The following is a 13609-nucleotide window of genomic DNA, read 5'->3' on the forward strand; positions in this document are numbered from 1 at the left end:
GGCTTTCCCAGAAATAGAAAACCACTTAAAGCCGTCACATCCCCATTAATGCATTAACTCGTCTTGATCCTTATGGTCATTGGTGTGGTGTGACTTTGAGCAAATTACTGGCTCACGCCCTCTGCCTACCCATCTCAGAAATAGGAATATTGTAGTGGCATCTGCCCCGCCTGGCTGTTATGAAGAGTCAAAATAACATTTGTAACTCACCTGGCGTAATATCTGGTGCTATTAGGTGAATGCTAAATGTTAGCCATCATTATCTCCTGGCTAAGTGAACTAAATAATGTCTGAACTAATCGGACCAATGCAAGGACATGCCAGGGTCTCAGAGAAGGAGGGGAGGTAGGAGCACTTGCCAAGATGTAGTAAGGTCTCCCCAACACCCATGCTGTTCCGGTTGTGTGTGGGGATGAGACAAGGTCAAGAGAAAGGGGAAGGGAAGGGGCTCAGACAGAGGACACTTGGGAGGCAAAGGCGAGGCAGGACCAAAGCATATAACTGGGTGTTTGAGACTCTCGTGAACTTAATTTTTGTTTTTGCATTACACTATTACCATTTTTGAACAAAATGTGACATACCTGTTAACTTGTGAGTTTGACGATTTTACAAATAATAGTTACTATTTATTTAGCATTTTCAATGCGCTGGGCTGTAGGGGCACATAAACGTTTTATAGGCAGTGCCTTGTTTCATCCTCAGACAACCCTGAGGTATGTATTTTTATTATCTCCAACTTTATGGATGAGGACACGCAGGCGTAGAAGTACTAAGTTGGTCAAGGTCACACAACTGGAAGCAGCTGGCAGGGGTTCGAATCCAGGAGCATCTGACTTTCCAGACTGTGCTCTGCTTGGGGCTCTCTGTGCAGTGAAGATTGGGTTTCTTGGTATTAAGTCAAGATTTGTTTATAAAAATTGCTTAGGTGTGGAGAAGGTTCCAGTGAGTTTTTCCCCATGTAAATATCAGCCATCCAACTTACAGAAGAACTCAACCAAAATTTTACCATGTAAACCCTGAAAACCTCATTACGACTTTTTTCAAAGCTTTATACATATTTTAGAATTCATTCTAAGAGATTTATGCAACAAGGCACTCCTAAAGGCTCATTTTCAATATTAGTCATATTTGCCTACTTTTTATGGCCTGGAGACCCAAGGTTCACATTGCAAAACACATGCAAAGAATCAGAATGTACAAAATAATCAACAAATTAAGATCAGGAGGGAAGTCTGCAGTCAAACAAACCAAAAATAAACAGCATTGCTGTAGCTATCGTGTATTGAGTGCCTTCTCTGTACCTGGTGTTTTACACCTCTTTGCTTCTGATCTTCACCACAGTCTTGTGAGGGAGCTGTTATTGCTCCATTTCACAGAGGAAGATACCGAAGTTCAGAGAGGGCACATAATTTGCCCATTACTGTGTGGCGGAAGCAGATTCAAATATAGGTCTGACTCCAAAGTCTCTGTCCTCTACATGTATTGTCTTAGGAGACACTCATGTTACTTTTAATAAAAAAGTATGAAAAAAAATTTTATAAAAAAATAGAATATGTTAATGGACACAATCAAGGCATCCGATTGTCACTGATGGAAAAGGTCAGCGTCGTTGCTGTGGGAGTCCGTTCAGCACTGCATGGCTAGCACCACCGGTAAAGCCTCCTTAAAGTCAGTCTACTTAAAACGGACCAAATTTCAGAGCAATTAGTGAAAAAAGGTTACTGGGGATTTTATTTGAAAATGAAACTCAATGTTATTAAAATAATTTATTCTATCTTATATTGAACAAAATTTATGTTGCAAGTACAGTTGTGTCCTAATTATAGAATGAATAAATAATAAGAAGATTTTTGTTGGCTTAATTTTTTCTACAAAATGTGAAGCACCTTACAGCATGCTTTATTTCATATTTGACTTTTACACCATAATCAAAGAGAGAGTCATTTTTGTAATGTTTGAGGGCTTCATCTGTTTTCCCAAGGGTCTCAATTAATTCTTTAATATTCAAAGTATTCTTGTCTTCTGAAGCATCACTATAGTCATCATCCCTGTTGATTTGACCTCCACCTGTTTGATGAACTCTATGGATCCTCATTGGCCAGTTGCTTTACCAACCTCAGTTCATTGACGTCATGAAACCTTACACCTTTTGCAAGACTTGAAATTTCACTTTGCAATAGAATTGAATGTATTTGCATTGTATAGTAAATGTTTACCACCATGGGGGATAGGAGAGGAGAGCCTGGTGTTTAAAGGAGACTTTTGAATGGGGCCTAATTTATAAGTGGTCATAATGACTTTTGCTTCCCTTCACAATCCTACTATGTGGAGGGAGGTGTGAACTTAGGGAGCATGCTTCAGTTGCTCATAGAAAACAAGAGCGTCAGAGAGGTGGAAGCTGATAAACAAGACTGAGAGACATGGTCTTGGAAGAAAATGTGTGTGGCTGTACAGACAGTGACATACATACGTGCTTCCAACCAGAGAGTTGTTTCATGACTGAAAGGAAGCATGGCAGCCTCATCAGGCCTATAGGACTGGACGCAACACTCCTCAGGAATACCTTTCCCTCTTGTTTTCCTTCTGGACTCACTTTCTGCCTGTACTTTGGCTTCCTGCTTGTTCTGCCTACAGGGAGAGACTGTGCTGGTCACAGCCACAGATCCTGGTGGTCACTGTGACAGTTCTCCTTGTCACTGTCAATACAAGGACATTTTCACTATACTTGTGTTCCTTGTGAGTTTAGTTAGCTTGGGTCTGACTCCCTGGGTGTGTTCAGTTGTGAGACTCTGACACATTGAGGTTTCTGGACGTGATGGGCTAAAAAATAAAGAAATAAAATCTTAGTCTTGGTGAATTAACCAGAACCTCTTGGCAGGTAGCCTGCTGATCTCCAGAAAACATCCCAGTCTTGCCATTTGACTTTTCAGAGTTCTGTGGATATGTTATAGTTTAATGAAAACATTTATTTTTTAATAAAATGTTAAGCAAATCTGTTGAATTTTGCATTGCAGTGGGTCATACAGGAGAGGTTAAAGGGGGGACCTGGGGTGCATTGTTGGTGATGGGCATGTTGCTCTGACTCAAGTAGTCTATTGCTTAACAAAAATTGGCATACCGTAATGATAAAGATAAGAAATTCAAGAATTCACCAAAAGTCCAGTGTCAGAAATGTCCTGCCCAGACCTTAGAATGTTGGGCATTTAATGCCATTATGACCTGTGGTGCATGATTCCTATGGAGATTGTCTGTAGTCACTTTTCCAGCTTGAGCTACCAGCGCTTAGAATGGTCAATATCTTCTAATGAAGAACAAAATCATCATCTAAATTCAATCAGTCATTCAACATATATTATGCAAAACATTCCGTCATTCAGCATATATTATGCAAAATATTTGGTCATTTAACATGTTATGTGAAGTGCATAGATTGAAAATAGAATGGGAAACACAGACAGATTACCAATGTCAGCTAGTAGTACTATATCCCAAAGTTAGACAAGGCATTGGAAGTGTCTGGTCCAGCCTTCACAGATCCACTGCTGCCCCTGGAACATTCCTCCTAGGAGAGGCTCAGTTGCTCCACTGGTGGGGAAACCCCAGCAGGCACTGGGATAAACCACTGTGACTGGGTGGTTGGCTCGTTTTCCCCATCTGAGAAGAGCATCCCAGCTATTCAGGGGGTGCTAGACAAAGACTTTGAGAAAGAGGCCAGCGGAGAATGAGAAAAGTTATTTTAAATAATAAAAAGAATTCCCTTGAACAGAGAAAACTGTGTTGTGGTTACCAGGGGCAATGGGGGTGGGGGGTGGGCACAAGGGGTGAAGGGAGACATATATATGGTGATGGACAAACAAAAATGTACAACCCCAAATTTCACAATGTTAAAAACTGTTAAAACATCAATTAAAAAAAAAAAAAAAGGAATTCCCTTGACAATATAATGGTAGAAATGCCAAGACAGTTGTGAAGCTAGTGAGAAATCAAGTTGCTAATGTTTTAGGCATTCTTGCCTTTTGCAGTGTGTGAGGTGCAGTTGTTGGATTGTGCTATATTTCATCCTGAGCAATTTTTGTTGTGACATAGTGAATACAGCACAGTATTACTATTAATATATTAAATATCACTGTCAATGTTTTCTCAGAATATTATCATTTTTCTTTTAAACATGCCATTTCCAAAGGGTTTGGTACACGGTTAATGGGATTTAACAGCAGAAAGCATCCCCGATTTTGTAATGGAAATCAATGGGAGAATAAGATGGTTCAATCGAAAGTCTCCGTACTGCAAACTTTGCTGACAGCGACCATTCCTTTAAGTGAGGGACACCTATTCCACAAGTGCCCAGTGATGAGTCTTTATGTGTATGATGGATCTGGGTAGTTTGGAACATTAATAATGTCAGCAGCAGTTTTTTGCTGACTGTTGCTCATTTGCATTTCACTGAATTTTCTTTACCAAAAGGATGCTTATTTGAATGCTTACAAGAGTCAGTTGAGTCAGTTTTAATACTGATTACTGCTCTTCTCAGGAATAAGTGAGGCAAATGCCCTACCCTTCCATTTGTGCAGTCTAAATGGGGGGAAATGCTTCAGTGTCCACCTCAGAATGCTTCACAGCCCTCTCCCAGCTCTCATCTCTCCCTACTGCTTTGCAATGCTCAAAGACTGTGCTGAGCAAATGTGGTCAGGTTTCACATAGGGTCATTTCATTTCAGCCTCTGCCAAGCTGGAGAGGCTCCCAAAACATGCTCTTCTGCTTTGCTTTCGGTGCTGGTCATTATTTGGGAAGCTAGAGAAATCCCATTTGATGAAGGTCGAAAGGCAATAGAACTGAGAAAGGATCCCTCCCTCCACCGCATTTGTCGGGAAGTGAAATTCTGCCCAGCTTTCTGGGCCTCACATGAACCTATCCTCTGCTCTTCTGCAATATCTACTCTTGACCTTTGGGATCTGTGTTAAACTCATCCCAAGTGTTTCTGTCCTTCCCACATGTTCACGTGCATCATCGCCCTTTTGAGCTTATAAATTCCTAGGGAACATTTGTCTGATCGCCCTACAGAGAATGTATGGTACACATAAACTTTTTCTTAAACCAAGTTTAAAAAGATCATACAAAATATTTTCAGTTAAATTAAAAAATAATATTACTCTTTCTCCAGTATTGTTTGGACCTGGTAATGTTGTGCTGGCTCCGTAAGGCTGGCCTAAACAAAAGGAAATGCTATTACCTCATATGATAGCAAAGGTGGTTGAAAGAAAATAGAAGATCTGAGGCTCCTAGCAAAAATCTCTGTAATTAAAAAGACCAAAATCTACGTAAAGTATATGAGACTCATTGTCAAAGAACCTACTTTACAGAGTGATAAAGAGATAATATGTTTTTTTAAATAAGATACTTCTCAGTCTATTAGGAAACAGCCACTGTTACATTTGTTACATTTTGAGAGAGTTGTAATCTTGAATATTGTAACATTTCACAAAGTGATGTAATAACAGACTTTTCTGGGAACCAGTAACAACATTAGCAAAAAGAAAGCTGGAGAACAAGAATTTGTTAAATTTGAGATTCTTTCACACGCTCCTGGGGTAAAGCATGATGTTAAATGACCTTTAAAGATCACTTGGACAGGATAGAAAGAGATCTGCTTTAGTAGCTTGGAAGTAAGCATTTGGCAACCTTGAATTTCCCCATTCTGATTTGTCTTTACCACAGCAACCTTCTGATTTGTAATTTCATCTTCTAAGTGTACTTAAATGAGATTGCCCTTCGTAAACACATAGTATCAATTTTTATTTATTTACATACCTATTTATTATTTCTTCTACTTCCAGAGAGGAAGTATGAATAAAGACAGTAAAATACGGGAACAATAATATAGAAAACTATTAGCACTATATAAAGACAGAAATGCCAAAGGATAAGTGAGGAAGAACTATAATAGGTATCCATTATCATTCCAGCTGTGTCTTCAATTAAACAATGATCAAGCTATGTTGCTATTTATGAATTAGTTTCCTGTAAATTTGCTTCATGTGAACCAATGGCCCAGAGCACAGAATCTCACCTTTGTGAACTTAATCATTTGCTTTTTAAACTGGCGAAACTGAGCTTCATATTTTTCAGCTCTGGTGGACCCACTAAGATGAGCCCAGGTAGTCTCCTTTAAAGCCATATAATTTCATTTGCTCAACAATTATTGAGCACTTATTCTGTCAAGTGCTGGGCTGGGAGCTGGTGCTATAAGGATGAATGAGATATGATTCTTGCCATTCTGGAACTGACATGTTAACTAAGAGAGATTTGAATAAAAAGTAATGTGGGTAATACAGCAGACTAGATTATTGGGACAGACTCCTCTATATAAAAACAACCAAAATTCTAGGATATAAGCGTTGATGAGGTGACAAGATAATAATGATTGGGCTAAAATCTAAGTGAAAATGAGATTCAACAGCACTCCTGGCAGTGAGCACTCTTAAACTCCATAGTGCCCGCACTGGCTGTATATTAGAAAGAGCTTAAAAAATACCATTGAGGGACCGGACTGGTGGCACAAGCTGTTAAGTGCACGTGCTCCGCTGCGGCAGCCTGGGGTTCGCCAGTTCGGATCCCGGGCGCACACCGACGCACTGCTTGGCCAGCCATGCTGTGGCGGCGTCCCATATAAAGTGGAGGAGGATGGGCACCAATGTTAGCCCAAGGCCAGTCTTCCTCAGCGAAAAAAGAGGAGGACTGGCAGATGTTAGCACAGGGCTGATCTTTCTCTCTCTCACACACACACACACACACACACACACACACACACAAATACCATTGAGTGATGTGTGTTTTCAGCAAACATAGACTAGCTGATGTTGGATGAAGATGACCTCCCCCGCCCCGAGAACAACTAGAAAATCTAGAAAAAATATAAAATTCCATGATGAAGGTATTGAAGAAGTAACGACGCAGCAAGAAGTCACCAAGCCTAGATCCTGGAGAGAAAGGAAGCCCAAAGAGATATGCTCAAAATCAGCGTGGTTTTATCCCGCCAAAGTAATTTCCTAAGAGAAAGCTGAGAGGCTGTGAAGATGATCATAAAACACAGCTGAAAAGAAAAATGAGAAAAGTTTTCAATAAATTCAAAAGGCTTTGGGTCTACATATTAGAGTTCAGAGTCGGCCCAGCAGTCAGGGGAGGGAGGTGTGGAGGGCAGGAAGAGACCCTCGCTCACCAGGGCTGAAGTCTGAAACCAAGACCTCTCAACCCCTGCTGGAGAAGGCTGACCTGCTCCTGGCCAAGCTCCTTTGGAAGAAAAGAGTAAATCCTCTCTGCAGAAAGATAATCCAGATCGTTGTACTAACTCTATAATTCTTTATACTTAATGTCCAGCAGTCATTTAAAAACGAACAGGCATAAAAAGATAAAGCTTCCCCAAAACCAAGACTAAAAAAACATGATAGAAACAGAGCCATAAGAAATCCAGATATGTCGTTATCAGACATATGCTTTAAAATAACCATCATTTAACAGAATCAAAAAATTAAATGACAAGATGGAGAATTTTAGCATAGAACTGGAGACTGTAACAAAGGAATAAAATAAAATTCTGGAACTAAAACCCACAAAAATTGAAAATAAAAATGTAAGGGAAAAGTTTGTGATGGTTAATTTTGTGTCAGTTTGACTGGATCACATAGTGCCCCGATATTTGGCTGAACATTATTTCTGGGTGTGTCTCTGAGGGTGTTTCAGGATGAAATTAGAGTTTGAAGCAGTGGACTTCATAGAGCAGATGGCCCTCCCCAAGGTGGATGGGCATCATCCACTCCCCTGAGGGCCTGGAAGGAACAAAAAGGGGGAGAAAGGAGGAATTTGGCCCTTCCTGCCTGACTGCAGAGCTGAGACATTGGTCTTCTCCTGGCCTTGGTGCTCCTGCTCCTCAGGCCCTCAGACTTGGACTAAATTACATCGCTGGCTTTCCCAGGTCTCCAGCTTACAGATGGCAGATGGTGAGACTTCTCAGCTTCCAGAGTTGCATGAGTCAATTCCTTATAATATATCTCTTCGTATATATCATATATATCCTATTGGTTCTGTTTCTCTAGAGAGCCCTGACTAATACAGAGTTTAACAATAGATTAGACACAGATGAAGAGTACATTGGAAGTTGGTTAGAAGAAAATATTCAGGCAAACACTTGGGGATGCAAAAGATGGAAAAAAGGGAAAAGAGCATGAAAGGTGAATGGGACGAGATGAAGTGCTCTCTCCCACGTGCAGCTGGACTCCAAAAACGGGAAGAGAGGGAATGGGATAGAGCACAAATTGAAGGGATGATGATGGGGAATTTTCCAAAACTGAACAACAGACATCAAAGGCCATGGACTACAGCGAGCTCTAGACCCCAAGATGAATAACTACAACCAAACTGTTTCTAAGCAATTCATAGAGAAATTGCTGACAACCAAAGAGAACATCTGAAAAGCATTTAGGTAGAGATATTTTGCTTCCAAGAATATAAAAATACGACTGAATTTTTCATTCTCAACAGAAACATTGAAAGAGAAGACATTGGAATGACATATTCAAAGTGCTGAAAGAAAATAACTGCCAATTTAAATTTCTATACCCAGTGAAAATGTCCTTCACAAATTGTTGGGGGCAGATCCACTCTACAGTGAGCCTAAGGAGAGTTCTTCAGTCAGAAGGACAGTGGTACCAGATGACGGTGTGGAGATGGGGGAAGTATAAATACTGATTCTATAACACAACAGTGATAAGGTCTATGAGGTTTTAAATTATGTAGAATTAAAATACACATTAAAATAGCACAAAAGTAGGGAAGTAAATGAACTTAAAATATTCTAATACCCTTGCATTTTCCCAGGACATGAAAAAAGTACTAATATGTATTAGACTTTAACAAATCAAAGAGAACTGTTATAATTTCTAAGGTAATCACTAAAAGAACAGTTTAAGAATATTAAATAACAAGCTAACAAAGGGGGAGGAATAAAATTATTAATCTAGGAAAGGAGAGAAAAAGAAATAGATTAAGTAGTACAAATACATAGAAAACAGTAAGATGATGGATATAAACCCAAATATATCAGTTATTTCAATAATTGCAAACAGACTAAAGTGTCCAATTAAAAGATAGTGTCCAACTAAATAAAAAACAAAACTCAAGTATAATGAAATTTCCATTTTTGTAGATCAGAAAGGGTCTAATGTTGACAATTTTAAATGCTTTGTCCTGAAATGTATGCTGCTTATAAGAGATACTTATTAAACTTAAGGAAAAAGAAAGATTGATAGTAAAAGGAAAAAAATATATAAATCATGCAAATATAACCAAAACAAAGTTGGTTTAGCTCTAAGAATATTAGACAAATTAGACTTTAAGTTAATAAACAAACTAGAGATAATAAAGGATATTTTACGATATAATAGTCCACCAAAAAGATATAATACATCTAAATCTGTATGCACCTACTAATATAGCCTCAAAATGGTAAAGAATTAAAGGAGAAAAGAAAAATCTACAATCATACTGATAGAGTTTAATTTTTCTTGGTAACTGATAGAGGAGACAAAAATCAGTAAAGATATAAAAGATTTGAGCAACAAGATATCTACCTAATTGTCAAATATAGAATGTAGAAAACATATTTTCAGCTGCATGTGGAACATGCATATATGCATTTAGACCATATATTGTGCCTTATACAGTAGCATTGGCAACACCTGAGAGCTTGTAGAAATGCGGAATGGTGAGCCAAACCCCAGACCTACTGAGCTGCAGTATATGTTTTAATAAAATCCCCAGGTGATTGTGTGCACATGATATTTGAGAAGCATTGTTACAGCCCAGGACTCACGAGCTGTCTTTTCCTGAGCCTGTTATAAATGGCTTCCTGAAGCCTAGAACCAAGTCCCCCTGCCACGCCCACCCACTTGACTGCTATTTTCTCTGAGACGATGGAGTTGTATCTGTGTCACCGACACTGTGGGGTCCTGCATCCACTGGTGCCTTCTTGTTGGTGAGAACTAGATTTAGAGGAACTGCTGTCCTCTTTCACATCCTCTAACTCCTAAGAGAAGTCTGTTTTGTTCCAACTTTCCTTCATTCTCAAAACATAAAAGCTGAAATATCTCTCTAGTTATCCTTTTACATATGAATAGACCATTGTACGTTCAAGGGTACTTTCATATCCGCTATTTTACTTGCTCCTCACAACAGTTCTACTACGGAGCTAGGATTAAAATGCTAAGAGCATGAATTACCATTCCCATTTGTCAGATAAAAAAGCTGAGATGTAGAGATTGAAGTAACTTGTCTAAAACCATATAGCAAGGAGTGGCAGCATCAGTGCTAGTATCCAGACCCTTGTGGTCTTTCCACTGCGCAACTTTATCTCCAAAGTATTATTTCAAGTCTCCCTGGCCCCACTTACCGAGCATAAACAAATTCTCCCCTCTGGAAAACGCTCTTGGTTATCCACCCAATGTCCAGTCTCCTTTTTAAATTTACTACCAGAATCCTAATGCTTTGGTTGGAATATGTTCAGCTACATACATACTTGCCCGGCCTCCCTTGTAGTTAGGGATGGCCAGGGGCCAGTTCTGGCCATTAAGGTGTAAATGGAAGTCTTGTGGGATGCGCTGGCCTTCGAGTGCTGCTGTAACAAAGCGCCACAGACTACGGGGGCTTAAACAACAGAAATGTACTGTCTTGCAGCTCTGGAGGCTGGACGTCTGAAATCAAGGTACCGGCCGAGTTCATTCCTTCCGAGGGTTATGAAGCAAGGATCTGTTCCAGGCCTCTCTCCCTGGCTTGTAGACGGCTGTCTTCCTGTTCACATGGCAGTCTCCCTGCACGTGTCTCTGTGTCCAAATGTCCCCTTTCCATAAAGACACCAGTCATATTGGGTCAGGGCCCTCCCTAACAACCCTATTTTAACTTGATTACCTCTATAAAGACCCAATCTCCAAATGAGGTCATGTTCTGAGGTATTGGGAGTTAGGACTCCAACATATCTATTTTGGGTGGGGGACACAATTCTACCCATAACATGGGGGAATGCGGGTTTCTGGGGAAGCTTTTGCTTGCCTCATAAAAAGGGACAGCCACAGAGTGCCATCCATCCACTCTCCCTCCTTCTTTCTGCCCTATATACTGCCTCAGCAGCACCACTGCCCAGCCTTGGGGAGATTATGAGGGAAAAACCAGGAGAACTAAGGAGCTGAACCAACATTAGGAACTGCCTGACTCATCATATCTTGTTACATGAGAAAAATTAACCACCATACTGAACGTCCTTGCAGTTGGTTTTCTGGTACTTATACCCAAACCCATTCCTAATATATTACTATTCTCAAAAAACTGGCTTTATATGAATTTTATCAAACTATACCAATTAATCCAGAGTAAAAGTGCTGGTTATCAGGCTACGCTTACAAATGATTTAGATTGAGAATGGGGTTGAATGAATTGAAAATGAAAGTATTATACCTTACAGACATTTTGAAAACAATGTCTAAGAAAAATATGTGTGTTGGAGGTTGTCCACCAACTACCATCAAACTCCCCTTTGTTGCTAGTTCTTGAAGGCGACTGGTGTCTTCCAGCCCTCACCATTGTTCTTGACAAGCCAATAAAAAGGATCCTGCTTGCTGTTCTCAGCACTTATACCAAGACTCTGGGGTGAGGGAACGAGGTCGTGACTTGGCACCTCAACAGTGGGAGCTCCAGCAAGTCCCTCCGTGTACTTCTTTGCTGACTGCACATGAGATCATCTCTGCAGTTATTATGTATAGCCTTAAATGCACCTCTGTTCCCTTTCACATGCTGCGTCCTTTTGGAATTCTTTGAGAAGCCAAGAACACTGACGACAGGTGGCTGTTGTGTCTCCAGACACCGTGAGTGTGAAAGAAAGCGCTGGAGAGGGGGCACGGTGCATGCCGTGAGCCAGGCAGCATGTCCTCCGAACAGCACAGGGACCAGGTCAGGCAGAAAACTTAAGGAGGCGCTCCCTCTCAACGCCCTGCAGTGTAGGGTCAGTCCGTGCATGAACCCCTGCCCCCAGGGTTTGTGCCTCTTCGTGTCCCTCCTGGGCGCTCTCCTGCCTCACCCTGGTCCCAGCTCTGCCTCGAGTACGAATGGTCTCCAATGGACGCTAATATCCCCTTGAATTCATTTCAGTTGCTACAAGTCTGCTTCTTGGTTCCAACATGTATGTTTTATTAATTTCAGTTGAATGGCTATACTTGTAACCATAATCTTAATAAGAACACATTCACAGAAAAAGAGAATTTTCTTTCCCTCATACCAAGGCATTTAATTTTTTACAGCAATAACTCCAGAGAGGTGAGTACTGTGTGCTCAAACTGCAGAAGTATTTTACACACACTCTGTGTAACACTCACTAAGAAATTCTGCAACGTAGGCATCCACATCCCACTTTGTAGACGAGACCAAGAGAGAGTCAATGACTGGCCCCGACCCCACCCAAGACAGGGCCACCCTACAGGAGTCCATCTGCTCCGTGTCTACACTCGCTGCCTGCATTCTGCCCTTTCCTCAGGTCTCAAAATCCCTGCTGTCTAAGCTTTTCTTGTTTTAATTCTCTCAGTCACCACAAATTCTACCTCTATCTCCTGGGCAGATTTTTCTTGCTTGACTAAAAGATTTTATTGCTTTGCTTTTGCAGTTTCTTTCTTTTTTCCAGCTTAAAAAATAATTCACTGAGTTTGAGAGTAGATCAGTATGTCAAGTGTTCTCAAAACATTCTTTAAAGCGCTTTTCTGACTGAACTATTTAGAGGGCAGAGCTAAATGGGGCCACCAGGTGAGAAAGCAGGACAGCTGCACACACTTGGAGGGAAGAGGAGGGAGAAAATGGGAAGGAAAAGTCTTATTAGGTTTTGTAGGCCAGGGAAATCCTTTCTAGCCTGGATTTTAAACCTTCTGAGTTTTAATTGAAAGTATTTCTCCAGGGTACTTACGTTATCATGACTGTACACTCTCAAAAAAAAAAAAAATTCCCTATCTATATTAGAAAAATATTACAACTCCAGAAAGACAAGGTTGCACTAGAAGGAAGGATTTGATAAGATGCACCCCCAGCTTCGGGCAGTGACCGTGAATTCGCTGCCAACCACAAGGCGGCCAGACTTCTGGGAAGCACCCACCTCTGCCGGGAGCACCTACCGCGCATGGGCACCATACACGACTATGCGCTCCCCCCTGGGAGTACCACTAATTCTTAAAAGAAGTTAGCAATATTCCTTTTGAGATTTATGACCATCCACCCAGAAAATGCCCCCAAATTAGACAGTAAAAGATTGGTTTTAACATATCTGGGGGTTACTGTTACAAAGGTATGAAGATTAATGAACAAAACTTGAAGGAACCCTGATTTTCAGTTTTGAACTCGAATGCAAAATATTGCATATACTTTGTACAGTTCACACACACACACGCGCGCGTGCACTCCAAAAGACAGAAATTCTTGATCATTTCCTTATAACGAATGCAAAATCAAGAGATAGCTAAGTGTTACTACTCTTTTCTTAATTTGTGTGTACATCTCTGCCCAAACTAGAAATTACTCTATTCTCCTC

Source organism: Diceros bicornis, chromosome 10, assembly GCF_020826845.1.
Source record: "Diceros bicornis minor isolate mBicDic1 chromosome 10, mDicBic1.mat.cur, whole genome shotgun sequence".
In the NCBI taxonomy this organism is placed as follows: Eukaryota; Metazoa; Chordata; class Mammalia; order Perissodactyla; family Rhinocerotidae; genus Diceros; species Diceros bicornis.